Here is a 14,129-nt window from a genome sequence, read left to right on the forward strand (position 1 = left end):
GTGACTTCACTTTCACTTTTCACTTTCATGCATTGGAGAAGGAAATGGCAACCCACTCCAGTGTTCTTGCCTGGAGAATCCCAGGGATGGGGGAGCCTGGTGGGCTGCCGTCTCTGGGGTCGCACAGAGTCAGACACGACTGAAGTGACTTAGCAGCAGCAGTAGCAGCAGCAGCAGGACTTTTCCATATCAGTAATTAAGGAAAACATTATCAACCTGATGTTCAACAACGAAAAACTTGGGCAAGCATCTCACAAATGAGAATATACCCACGGTCAACAGGAGCACAGAAAGGTGACAACAGAAAGCACACATTTAGGCCAAATGACATGCCATTGCACACTCTCCAGAACAAGTAAAATTAAAAAGCCTAGCACAGCCGGTGTTATAGAAGACATCATATAGAAGACTTCAGGAGAACATACAGAAGACGTCAACTCTCACTCACTATGTTTGGAAGGGTAAACTAAAGAACAAATCCCTTGAAAACTGTTTGGCAGTGTCTACTAGAGAAGAATATGTCCATTCACAATGACCCAGAAATCCCACTCCTAGCTCTATATACAACAGAGGTGCATGGGAAAACGGTTTTAGAAGCATTTTTCATAAAGCTCCAAAATGGAAATAAATCCAAAGAGTAGCAATGAATGAATAAGCTGAGGTTTGTTCACACAGTGAAATATTACATAGCATTGAAGAATAATAAATTCTGAATTATGAAGAACAATATAACAATATGGATAAATCTGCAGACACTTGTTTGAGTCAAAGAGCCACACACAGAAAAACTTCTATTATTCATATGTTTACGAGAAGGTTAAATTGACCTATGATGACAGAAATCCAGACAATGGCTACCTTTGTGAATGGGAACTGGGAGAGGCAGGAGGATGCCTTCTGCCAGGCTGGAAATAGCTTTTATCTGGATCAGATGGCAGTTCTAGGGTATATGTTCATAAAAGACCTTAAATCTCTTCACTTAAAGTTTATGCACTTTTCTGAATGCTTTTATACTGAAATTTTAAAAAGTTAAAAGAGAAATTTAGCTTATTTATTTAGAAGCATATGCTGAGGGTCTGCTCTGTGCCAGGCCTTATGCAAGAACTTATAACCCTAGTAAGCATATAAAGATAAATTCAGAAACTTACTGGTGTTGATATAGACAAATATTAAATATTATGGTAGACTGCAGGGGGCCACAGGACGTTCCCATGTAGGGGCAGGGTGTGTGTTTTGGCAGAAGGCAAAGTGGGTGAACTCAGTGTTGGGGTGACTTGAATTTTTGCCCTTGAAGGACAGCGTGTTCAGTCTTTTCAGAGCAGACTCAGACAAAATCAGATATTAACTGGCCAGGTCTTTTCAAAAATTTGATGTCATGAAAAAATGAGATGGAGCACCTTTTCTTAGAAATATTAGAAAAACTAATGTGTGAATTTTAATTTTGCCTCTAATTAAAAAAAAAACTTTTTTCAAAACAACTGGGGATATTTGAATATGGATTCAGTATTGGATGATGGATGGTACTAGACACTTTCTATAAAAATACTTCGGGTATGATATATCATACTGTTGTAGTGTATAAGAACGGAGAAGGCAATGGCACCCCACTCCAGTACTCTTGCCTGGAAAATCCCATAGACGGAGGAGCCTGGAAGGCTGTAGTCCATGGGGTCGCTGAGGGTCGGACACGACTGAGTGACTTCACTTTCACTTTTCACTTTCATGCATTGGAGAAGGAAATGGCAACCCACTCCAGTGTTCTTGCCTGGAGAATCCCAGGGACGGGGGAGCCTGGTGGGCTGCCGTCTATGGGGTCGCACAGAGTCGGACAGGACCAAAGTGACTCAGCAGTAGTAGTAGTGGACAAGAATGCCTTAGTGTAAGGAGAGGTGTGTGGCAGCTACAGACAGGTTGAGGACGTGTGGGCAGGGTCGGGGGGGGGGGGCACCATAGCATTCTGCTCCATCTCAAATCTCCCTTTTCTTGGATATTCCTCAGTGATATATATTGTGAGTAGTTATACCTTGTGACAATTTCACTAGACAATTTTTTTTCCCATTCTAAACATTGGCATCAAAAATATGGTTAAAAGCAAAATAATAGCTTTCCATTGGGGCTTATTAAATGTTTCACTCAGTTTAGCAGTATGACCTGCAAGTTATCAAAAACCTGTATTTGTTTAATAACTTTTAGAACATTTATATTAATGACATTTACCCACAAAGTATAACTTAAGATTTTTTATCACTTTTATTTGACAATGTTCTCCATGTAATTTAATGTACCAAATAATCCATCCCAGTTACTTTAATATTTCTTCTGAGATGCCTCAGGGGCCTTCTGGAATACTCAAAAGTTAACCACAAAAGAAACTTATGAGCTGTTATCAAAAGCAGTTCAATATTCCAGGAAAACTTTGTTCTTTTCACAGAGAAAGAAAACCAAATTCCAGTCTTGAACCAGCTTACTATTAATAACAAAATTAATTTATCTAATTAAATTCTTAATCAATCCTGACAATGTAAAAGATTCTTTCCCCAAAGTTTCTTTTTCAAAAACCTTTTATTACTTTCTGGATTCATATTAATTTGTCCCTTATTTTCCCCATTTATTAGCAATCAGCTTTAGAACAAAATTATTCTACTTTTTTCAATAAAAATATCTTCAGTCTTTACCTTCTCTTGCCAGCATATCCTACATACCCTACTTACTTTACACACTGAAATGCTTCCTTTATCATTTTAGCATCTTTAATTACGTACTACTATTTTTAACCTTTAAGAAACCTTAACAAAACCAAGAAGAGAGTCCTTGAACATTATACCAGCATTTTCTGATTGGCAAACTTAAGAACATATTCCATAACCTCAAAAACTACATTTTTTCTCATAGCACAATTTAATATGGTACACGGTATGTGTTTAATGAACCCAAAGATCTTTTGAAGTTCTACTAATTAACCCAAAGCTGAAGTCTCAGGCAAAGTGAACTGTATTTGTATTTGAAGGACATGATAAGAGTTCAATTCAAGCTTTCTCTTAGGCATATTTTTGTTCCCTCAGAATCAGAATTCTGAAAACAGTATTTTATCAAACTAGCTTTCTCTAACTGCATATGCAAGAAGAGCCAATTTCAGATTTCCAAAAAAGGAGTTTCATCTTAACCAATTTTCGCTGGAGTCTAATATTGCTGCCATATATTGTTAAAAAAAATCATCTATCCTTTTCTTGAGCCATAATTTCATAGCTAAAAATTTTCTAATGCATTGAACTTGAATTTCCCATTTGCCAAAAGACAACAAAGATACCAATCACACAAATGGAATATACATTCACACATCAGAAGACTGAACTATCACAAATCCTGGGGAGGGATGACCAATATGCAGCCCCAAACAAACATTTTCCCAATACAAATGGTCCTTGATGTCAGACGTACATCCGAACCAACTGGCAAAAAAGCCCAAATGACACTCAGTGATCACAAATGGTCCTCAATGACATACAGACATCAGAAGCTACTGGCAAACTGCCCAAATAGCACCTTCGTGCTCACAAATGTTTCCCCATACTGGCACCCCACTCCAGTACTCTTGCCTGGAAAATCCCATAGATGGAGGAACCTGGAAGGCTGCAGTCCATGGGGTGGCCAAGAGTCGGACACGACTGAGTGACTTCACTTTCACTTTTCACTTCCATGCATTGGAGAAGGAAATGGCAACCCACTCCAGTGTTCTTGCCTGGAGAATCCCAGGGACAGGGAAGCCTGGTGGGCTGCTGTCTATGGGGTCGCACAGAGTCGGACACGACTGAAGTGACTTAGCAATAGCAATAGCAACACGTGAGAACCAATTGGCAAAAACGCCCAACAGCACTTCCTGTTCGCAAATGGTCTCAACGTCAGACACACATCAGGACCAATTAGCAAAATGCCCAAATAGTACTTGGAGCTCAAAAGAGTATTTTCCCAGGTGCATACCCGTGGACTTAGTCCTGGAGCTCGTCAGTTCTTCCAGATGCCTGTTTCCCTTCCACCAAGGAAAAGCGTTAAGTTGGCAGCCAGTGCCCAGCCGGGGAGAAACAGGGAGGATCCTTGAAACAAATGGTTTCAGCAGCTGCTAGGAACGTCCCCCCAAATCCCTCCCTCAGGGCCAGCTAGTCGGGAGCAGCAGGCTCCTTGCAACCATCCCCGCCCAGCATCATGGCCGCCGCTCTACTTTGGAAAACCCCAGGGAGGCAGGTATCGCGAGAATGCAGCCTCGCCTTGGGGCCTGAAAAACTGGTACTGAAATGGCGGTATGGCTGCCCTCCTCTCTGAATCCAATAAAAGGGCAAGGTTGGTGGAAAGGAAAGTTTGCTTTATTTCAGAGGCCAGCAACATGGGGATGATGGGGGTTGTGGAGAGGGTGGACTCCTACCCAAAGACTGACTTGCTGCTGCTAAATCGCTTCAGTCGTGTCCGACTCTGTGCGACCCCATAGACAGCAGCCCACCAGGCTCCCCCGTCCCTGGGATTCTCCAGGCAAGAACACTGGAGTGGGTTGCCATTTCCTTCTCCAATGCATGAAAGTGAAAAGGGAAAGTGAAGTCGCTCAGTCGTGTCCGACTCTTAGCCACCCCATGGACTGCAGCCTACCAGGCTCCTCCGTCCATAGGATTTTCCAGGCAAGAGTACTAGAGTGGGGTGCCATCGCCTTCTCCAAGACTGACTTAGGTGCTGACAATCCAGGTGGTGGGGGCTTTCTATAGAAATAGCACGTTAGCTCTGACGGTCATCTTGAAATTACTCATGCAGTGGTCTGATCAACGTCAACTTAATTGTTTTCAGTACAGTTGGTCTTTGGTTCCAGTTTTGGTTTATTCCCATTTCTCTGAGGCTAGTTCTCAGATTTGTGGCAGCTTATGCCATGGAGAATCCCAGGGACATGGGAGCCTGGTTGGCTGCCGTCTATGGGGTCGCACAGAGTCGGACACGACTGATGCGACTTAGCAGCAGCAGCAGCAGCATGCCATGGCTATAGTCTGGTCTCCTTGCCTCACTCAGTCATGTGTTAGACTCTTTGTGACCCTATGGACTGTAGCCTGTTAGGCTCCTCTGTCCCTGAGATTCTCCAGGCAAGAATACTGAAGTAGGGTGCATTTCCTCCTCCAAGGGATCTTCCTGACCCCTAGATTAAACCCACGTCTCCTGCATCTCCTGCATTGGCAGGCAGATTCTTTACTGCGGACAGTCTGGTCATCACTTAGTTAACTCCTTTCACCTGGTGGGCTTTCAGTATCTATAAGACAGCTCACAGGATAAGGCTCAGAATATTACCTATAGCCCTTGAGGAGAAACTAAAGGTCTGTGACTTTGCTTAAGGGCTAAACTATTACTATTTAGTCTTGTTAGACTGTTTACCTTTGTTTTTGCATTTTCTCCCTTCTCTGATTAAACTTATTGTTTGGCTAAAGTTTTCCACAGACAAAAGGCCGGCAGAGAACATGGTGTGTGTGTGTGAGTGGGTGGGTGTGAGTGTGTGTGTGTGTGTGTGTGTGTGTGTGTGTGCATGAGGGGGACTATAGGGTCCAGCTCCATTTCAAACTGTCACAAAAATGACTTTTAAATGTTTTAGGAAAAAAGATGCACTAATACACATATATCAAGGTTGTCAAAATTATTGACCCTAAATAGTATGGACATAGGTTATCAATGAATATTTTTGTATAATGTTGGAAAAATAAAAAGCAAACTCAAGACAATAGATTGTTGGGTTTGAATCGAACTCTGTCACGTGCTAGGCTTCCCTGGTGGCTCAGATGGTATAGAATCTGCCTGCAGTGCAAGACATCTGGGCTTGATCCCTAGGTCAGGAAGATTCCCTGGAGAAGGAAATGGCTACCCACTCCAGTATTCTTGCGTGAAGAATTCCATTGACAGAGGAGCCTGCCAGGCTACAGTTAATGGGGTTGCAAAGAGTCGGACACGACTGAGAGACTAACACACACTGTTATTTACTAGCCGTGTGACATTGCCCAAGTTACTTAATTTCTATGTATCTCAGTGTGTTAACGGATAAGGCAATGGTAACCCACTCCAGTACTCTTGCCTGGAAAAATCCCATGGACGGAGGAGTCTGGTAGGCTGCAGTCCACGGGGTTGCGAAGAGTCAGACATGACTGAGCGACTTCCCTTTCACTTTTCACTTTTATGCATTGGAGAAGGAAATGGCAACCCACTTCAGTGTTCTTGCCTGGAGAATCCCAGGGACAGGGGAGCCTGGTGGGCTGCCATCTGTGGGGTTGCACAGAGTTGGACACAACTGAAGTGACTTAGCAGCAGCAGTGTGTTAAACTGAATAATAAAAATAGTACCCACCTCTCTGGGGTTTTGTGTATGTGTGTGTCTGGTGCGTGTGTGTAATAAATCTTAATGCCGCAACTCAGCAGTCTTCATGGAGCCCATTTTTTACCAGTAGCTCCAGCTCTTTATTCTTGCTTCCAATCTGTATTTATTTTTATCCCAAAGCATTTACTTCACATTTACCTCTGTTAAAAGTCATCCCAAACTTCTTTGGTCTGGTATCCTGTTTTGTAAGTCCTTACTGTGATCCATCTCTTTCCGTTTGCTTTCTTAGAGCCCTGATGAATGTCCAGACACTGGAAATCTTGGACCCTTCCCTCTTAGCTGTCTTCTAGTCATTTAGAAAGGTACCAGAATAGGCAGGTACTAACACTTATCCCTGGGGGCTGCCCTGGTGGCTCAGTGGTAAAGAGCCTGCCTGCAATGCAGGAGATGCAAAAGAGGCAGATCCAATCCCTGGGTGGGGAACATCCCATGGAGAAAGAAATCAATACCCACTCCAGTATTCTTGCCTGGGAAATCCCATGGACAGAGGAGCCTGGTGGGCTACAGTCCATGGGATCATGAGTCAGAAATGACTTAGTGGCTAAACCGGCACCACATACTCATTCCTGAGGGACTGTGTACTTGCAGCATCTCAGGGCACAAAAGTGTGTGAGGAGTAACAGCAAAACTAATAAAACCAGGCTGAGTGGGGGGTCTAAGGCAGCTCCCCAGCCTCAGCTATCTACTCCTGGTATAACTAAAGGAGCTCCATTTTTTCAAGCAGAGAAAGGGGTTTGGAGAAGCAAGGGTAAGGCTCTTGAGGGGAGGTGTAAAGAGGACCAGGCAATGGCCCTGCGTGCTGAGTGGCAGGTGTGAGTCTCTCCTCCTCTAGTCCACTCAGCAACCCTCTCTCACCTCCTGAAGTTTGGGAAACAGGTTGAATAAATAATGGAAGATTAAAAAGAAGGAGCTGGAATTCCCCATCTGCTCACTCTCTCCACCTCCTGGGAGGTGTAGCACAGTGGATGGCAGGGTCGTGGATCCCTGGTCACCACCACCAAAAGAGTCCCCACATTGTACTGAGGACATTTCATCTCAAGCAGCTGTGTGCAGGCTTCCAGGGTCCCTTGGCTGCTCCAGCTCAATTTTCCCCTTGTTGATAAAATGATCTCTGGAGTGGGCAAAGAGAGTTCATCTGCTGGAGGAATCTGAGGGCCACTGGAGAAGCGGAGACTCACCAAACCACCATATGGATGGAGGTGGAGGATGTGTTGGCTAAGCATGGAGGGTTGTAAGAACTAGGGAGGCAGGAAATGAAAGAGAAGGAAAGATCGTGATGGGGTACGTCTTTTCCCATCATCTCATCTTGAGTGTCCATACATTTAGGGGATATGGACTGCCCAATATAATAGACACTCCCAGATATGCTACGTAGGACAACCCTAAGAGTGAGACATTGCAAGAAGGTGCTTGGCATTCTTGTGACTGCCTTGCACACCAAAGCAGTGAACCAGTGACCAGGGAGAAGTGACAGAATAAACTCTTCCAGGCCTCTGGAAATTCATGTCTTCAGTGTATTCCTATTCTTAAAAAACACACACACAAAAAAACTTTGTAAGATTTATCTCTTTCTGCCTAAAATTCTCAACTATGCTTGGGAACCCCTTTTAAGATGCTTCCCCAAAATTAACTATTTCACATGGACAAAACCTGTCTTCTCAGTTTTCAGCTTATGCTTAGGATCCAATCGAGATGTATCCAAGCCTATTAACAATCTAACCCAGTGAATAGGGAAAGTACAGATTTAATTTAATTTTTATGGATCACCCCCCAAAAGATGGCGGAAGATTAAGGTCTTACCTTTTTGTGAACTGGCTTATTTTGTATGCATATCGACAAGCTCCATATGCAGTCAGGTTTGTGTAAGATCTTTGTTAGATTTGTCATCAGATCATTATTGGATTTTAGCAAAAACGCCCAACAGAAGGGATAGAATGGACTGGTGTTTACAGTGGGCTTTTGACCCAGTAGTTTTAGACTCTGTACCCACAAATGTGGGTTTTTTTTTCCTGTTGATAAGTAATAATGATTACTTGGGGGAGTAATTGCTTCGTGTCTTGTTCTCTGGCCCTGCAAACTTGTGTCCAATCTGGCATTTGGAGATAAGTATTGGCTTTGTCACTGATATTCTTGGTCATGTAAAGAAGGGCCTCAGATGTGCCCTTCACATAGTTTGGTGAATGCTTTGTGAGTAAAGAACGAATGGAGCATTGTGAACTCTGAAGAAAAACACTGTGTTCTACCCATTATTCACTGCTATACAATGACTTCTCCATGAGAACTCAAGGATGTACTGCGGCCAGGCTATCACAGGGTGTAATTTATGACCTTTCTGCTCTGAGGTCATATTATCATTTGCTGTTCTGAAAACTCAACTGCCTTCAAAACATCCTTTCTTCGTTTAAAAAAAAAAGATCATTTGTAAAAGGGATAGAGACTGGCAAGTGGGCATCATTTGAAGTGGGACAGATTGGGTTCGAGACCTTACAAAGCTTTAGGTTGCCCCTTTCAGGAGTCAACTACAGTCCTTATTACTTCTTATAAAGTCAAGGAGATACACAAATAAAATGGGGTGTCACAATTTTGTACAATTAATTTTTTTTTAATTTTTAAACTATCTTTTTGGCTGCACTGGATCTTTGTTGCTTTGTGCAGGCTTTCCCTAGCTGTGGTGATCAGGGGCCACACTCTAGTTGTGCACACTTCTCGTTGTGGTGATTTGTCTTGTTGCAGAGCATGGGCTCTAGATGCAAGGGCTTGAGTAGCTGTGGCGCACAGGCTTAGCTGCCCCACAGAATGTGGGATCTTCCCGGACCAAGGATCAAACTTGTGTCCCCTGCACTGGCAGGTGTATTCTTAACCACTGGACCACCAGGGAAGTTCGTGTCCAATTATTAATCTGGCATTTGGAGAGAAGTATTGGCTTTGTCACTGATATTCTTGGTCATTAAAAGATGTGCCCTGGAGTTGATGCAGGTTACAAGGTCCCTTTTTCAGGTAGCTAAAAATGGGGTCTTCAGACCCAGTGAAAAGTGATCCCCTTGTCCTTTTCAATTGCCCAGTAGCTTTCAGAGATAGAAGTCAAATGTGGCCAGAGCCTAAAACATTTCTTTTGAATAACTTGTGCAGTGGTAAATCTTTGTCCTTTAAGTCTGGCTTTTTTGGGAAACAGCCTGAAGTCATTTAGAACAAATCTGGTATGAAATAAGGAGGCCAGTCATGCCAGTGGTGAGTACTTTATTCTGTTCAGAAATAAGGGAAATAAATCAAGTAATGGGAGCACTTCTCCTCTCCTGGTGGACTGGGCAATGAGTCCCGTGAATATTCAGGGCAGGCTAGACAAGTAGGCATCTACCCAGCCGGTGCGTTATTCACTGCATCCTCAAATTGAAGCTCCCTGGGTAGACAGATGGCTGACCTCACTGGAAAGAACATCCGTTCAAGAGTCAGCGCAACCTGCTTTAAATCTGCACAGTCAATTGTGTGCGGTCCTGGAGAAATCAGTCAAACTGTCTGAATTTTAGTCTCTCCACCTATAAAATGGGGCTTGTTTATACCTATCCCCAAAGGTTTTCTGAGTGTTAAACTGCAGGGGAATTAGCTACTTGGTTTTGTGCTGGCTCTGTTCTGTTGGAAAAACTCTTCTAGCCATATTCTTCTGCGTTCCCTGACCCTGACCTTGAGAGTTTCCTCCTGCTGTTCCCTTCTTCACCACATTCACATCTGAAGCAGTTTTCGCAGAGTAAGACACCTCTGGCCGTGACACAGCTTTTACAGCTTATTCTATATGTGAGAATTTGGAGGATCCGGGACTTGCTTAAAAATCCACAGGGTCTGCAAACCAGTTATATAATTTCGTTGGCAACACAACTCCATTTGAGTCTAGTGAGTTCCATGTGCCAGAAGCCCTCCCCAAGTTCTCCCCTAGACGTTACCTTAAGCCCACTTTGTTGTTATATCCATCACACTTCTGTAGCTGAAGGGGCCAGCTGCTTGCCACTGAAAATCCAATAAAGAGGCCAGGTTGATGGAAAGGAAATTTTGCTTTATTTTGGATGCTGGCAACCTGGGGGATGGGCGGATGCCTGTCCAAAGGCCAACTCTTTGACCCCCTATCCTGACAATCAATGGGTTAGAGCTTTTATAGGGGAGAGAGGGGGCTACATGCAGAAACAGCACAGTCAGGTGACAGTCATCTGGGCAACTGGTCACGCAGTGGTCTGACCAGCGTCATCTTGATTGTTGTTAAGTACAGTTAATCTTCAGTTGCAGCGTCAGTTTGTTCTCATTTCCTTGAATTGTTCTTGGAATTGTTGCAGCTTAGGTCAAGGGTACAGTCTGGTCATCCTGTAGTTAACTTCTTCGACCTGATGGGGGTTTCGGTATCTATAAGACAGCTCACAGGACATGGCTCAGAATATTATCTACAGCCCTCGAGAAGGACCTAAAGGTCCTTGGCTATGCTTAATGACTGCTTTATTATTATTTGGTCTTCTCTGACTGTTTGCCTTTGCTTCTGCATTTTCTCAGTTCCCTAATTAAACTTCTTTGACTAAAGTTCTTCTGCAGACAAAAGTCAGGCAGAGGACACGGTGGGAAGGACCATAGAGTCCGGCTCTGTTTCACTTCCACAGTTTGATAGCGCCACACACTAAAGCCTGTTAAAACACTAAGTTGAGTTGAAAGGCAGCATCTTCATGTGATCCTTAGTCAGTGAGGGCTACTTTTGTTTCACTTACTGTTTAACTAAAAGATCTCAATTCAATAGGTCTTTGAATAATGTTTTGAACAATAGTCCCCTCTCTCTAGCTATTTAGGGCATAAATAGGATGGCCATGTAGTTTATTTTTCAAACTGAAACACTTTTGCCCATATAAACAAGGATTATCTCAAGGATTGGTTCAAGGAAACCAGGTATATATTCATTGTCTTTTCCAACACAGTGAAAACTTTAATCCCTGGATGACTTCTTTCCTTCCATCTTGCTTGCTCTCTGGCAAATCCCTGCTGGAGCTCAATTTTTCTTGAAACACCTTGTGAGGAGCAGCCAGCACAAAGGAATCTTCTACATCCTTATAATCCCTTCCTGTTCAGTTAGTAGTTTGGTAGATAAATAGTCTCACTTCCAAGTTTTAGAAGGTAATGTGTATGCATGTGTGCTTAGTGACTAAGTCATGTCCAACTCTTTGTAATCCCATAGAGTACAGCCAGTCAGTCTCCTCTGTCCATGGGATTCTCCAGGCAAGAATACTAGAGTGGGTTGCCATGCCCTCCTCCAGGGGATCTTCTCAACCCAGGGATCTAATTGCATCTCCTGCATTGCAGGTGGATTCTTTACCACTGAGCCACTGGAGAAGCTCTTAGAAGGTAACAGCTTTTATTAAATATTTTCCCTGAGCATAAACAAGTTAACTTTGCAACTTGCAAATCCATTTGCTGTATCAGTCAGCATTTAGTTCAAGAAATGAAAATCACCTCAGGTGTTTTAAACAGAAATCAAGTTTTTTTAAAAAATGGGTGCTTATGAAAGAAATTATTGGAAAAATTGGAAGGGCAGGCACTAAAGAGATGCTGCTGCACAGCTCTGAAATCCTGCCATGGCAATTGTGATCTGAGGTTCTCTGCTGCTGCCAATGTCAGCATCCTGAGTCCATGAGCCTGGTGATTCGACAGTGGAATGTGAACTTGGGTTATTGCAAAATCCCAAATCTGCTGGAGCTCAATTGTCAGCTACACAGAGATGAATGTCTCCCTTCTTCCTTCTTTCTAAATCTTCTGCAAGAACATCTCAGGGGCAAAACTTCAATAGCATCCATAACTCCCAAGGCAAGGGATTCTGGGAAATAAAGTCCAGGTCCTTTGTGTCCATTCAGGTCCTTTAAGGAGCAAACATCAAAATGGAATTAGAAGTGATTAGATGAGCAAGATATTTACTTGGGGGGATTGTCTCTGACTAAAAAGGGGGGAGAAAGCACAACTGGGGAAGGACAGTCTTTAGATTCCAATTACAGATCAGATACCTGTACAAGAAGAGAGGGGAGGAAGGATTGGGTTGAAAAAGCTTCAGAGTGCAGTTCTAAGAAAGTGACAGACAGAGTGATGGGGCTTCCCCAGGGATAGTTGCCCATTAAAGGAATCTCATGTTGAAGGCAGGAATGGCCTGGCCTGAGGACCTACCAGCCATATGGAGGAAGAGAGGTCTTGGCACGCATGTAATGGATGTAATTGGAGGGAATGTGGAGTTATCCACCAGCAACACTCCCAACGAGTGGCAAGTTCTCTTGGGAGTGAGTGGCACACGTCCACAGCCACCCCACCAAGGGTGGAAGGGATTAAAAAGAGCTGAATCCTACAGTCCTGAGAACAGCATCCTTACTGAGTTCCTCCAATCTTCCCATCCTCACCTGTTCCTCTGAAACAGCTTGTATTGGTGAAAACAAGAAATATTCCTTTTATTCTTGTTTTTGCCTTAGAACTTCTGCAGGTGGAGAATCCATCAAGAACATTACATGAAAACAAACTAAAACTATTTTAATGAAAAAGTACTTTAATCTGATTAAAGAAGGCACAAAAGCTCAGCTTAGATTAATACACTGGGTAGCCTTTTTATTCTCTGCAAAATTCTTGGAATACCAACACAGGTTTAACTACCTTGTTTTCTGAGTTTTGCTCTAATGCCATATCATTTATAAAAGAGTAATTTTAATCTATGTCAGAGTGCAATAATTATAAGAATAGCTACCACTAGTATTTGTGATGTACCAAGCAATTTACCAATACTTTGCATGCATTCACTGATTCAGTTGGCATAAGGGCCATCATCTTCACTTCACATGAGGAGCCTGAGAGGATGGGGAACACATGTATACCTGTGGCGGATTCATTTTGATATTTGGCAAAACTAATACAATTATGTAAAGTTTAAAAATAAAATAAAATAAAATAAAAAACATGGAAAAAAAAGAAATATCGGTGAATAAAAAAAAAAAGAAAAAGAAATGTTATGCAGTTCATCAAGGTCAGGTGGGAGGGGAGTGGAATGAGACATGGACCCCAGTTTGGTGCCAGGTCACACTTGTGCCCTGTTCACATTCATGGAGCCCTTTCCATGTGCTCTGCACTGTTCTACAGAGACAGTCCCATCAGCCCACCACCCCATTCAGGTCTATAGTGGTCTAAGACTCCTTGAAGTCAGACTATTTCCAGAAGTCAGAAGTTTTCAAATTTTCAGAAGGAAGTTCAGCTCATGTACTAATAAAATATTTCTACAAGGTCTAGGGCAGCACTTCATAACCAATGTTACTATTTCTAGCAAGTATGGTAGAGACTGGGCTTCCCAGGTGGTGCTAGTGGTAAAGAACCTGCCTGCCAATGCAGGAGACATAAGAGACACATGTTCGATCCCTGGGTCAGGAAGATTCCCTGGAGGAGGGAATGGCAACCCACTCCAGTATTCTTGCCTGGAGAATTCCACAGACAATTTCACACTGAACTTTATCTCCCTAGGAACTACGGTTGGCAAGAATTTCTTACTCAGCTTGGTATCCCTCCCCCGTAAACACCCCCTCCTGGCCCCTGGGGCTTCCCAGGTGGTGCAGGTGGTAAAGAATCCACCTGTCAACACAAGAGATTTGCAAGAGACACAGGTTCAATCCCTCAATCAGGAAGATCCTGTGGAGAAGGGAATGGCAACCCACTCCAGTATTCTTGCCTGGAGAATTCCATGGGCAGAGGAGACTGGC

The 14,129-nt window shown here is 43.2% G+C and overlaps 1 long non-coding RNA gene across 1 annotated transcript in view; it reads right to left on the reverse strand.

Moving 5' to 3' along the window:
- The window catches only part of LOC129634073 (uncharacterized), an 88,628-nt gene extending 83,798 nt beyond the window's left edge, over nt 1-4,830 (reverse strand). The window contains exon 1 of the long non-coding RNA XR_008705402.1: nt 3,979-4,830. This is a non-coding gene — a long non-coding RNA (uncharacterized LOC129634073). The remainder of the gene's footprint in view (nt 1-3,978) is intronic.
- Nucleotides 4,831-14,129: the final 9,299 nt, after the last annotated feature.

The sequence above is a fragment of the Bubalus kerabau genome, chromosome 19, assembly GCF_029407905.1.
Source record: "Bubalus kerabau isolate K-KA32 ecotype Philippines breed swamp buffalo chromosome 19, PCC_UOA_SB_1v2, whole genome shotgun sequence".
Lineage (NCBI taxonomy): Eukaryota > Metazoa > Chordata > Mammalia > Artiodactyla > Bovidae > Bubalus > Bubalus kerabau.